We start from the raw sequence: 380 nt of genomic DNA, 5'->3' as shown, positions 1-380 counted from the left end.
CTCTAAAGCTGAAGAAAAAGGACGAAATGTCTTACTGTTCTTACCTCATTACTATTTTATCATAGTAATAGTACTGATAGTTCATGAATAATTTTCATCCTATTTTGTTATATTCACTCATTCAAAAAGTCATTCTTTCCTGGTATTTACTTTTGGATTTCTCCACCATCTAGACTACTACAGAAGAACGTTCATGGCTCTTTCCATTTGCCTTTAAATCCTCCGCTTTTAATTTTCCATCTTTTTTAACCATTTCACATTTATTTATTCAGTATCTTCCAACTTGCCCTTGTTTCCCCTTTGAAAAGTCTGTCCTATGTTTTCTACTGCCTGCTTCCATTTCCGATACTACATCTGAAGGGTGCTGATTCCAGTTCTGT

This window comes from Pygoscelis adeliae, unplaced genomic scaffold (genome assembly GCF_000699105.1).
Source record: "Pygoscelis adeliae isolate BGI_AS28 unplaced genomic scaffold, ASM69910v1 Scaffold3, whole genome shotgun sequence".
NCBI classification, from domain to species: Eukaryota; Metazoa; Chordata; class Aves; order Sphenisciformes; family Spheniscidae; genus Pygoscelis; species Pygoscelis adeliae.
Note: the sequence above shows the minus strand (reverse complement) of the source record.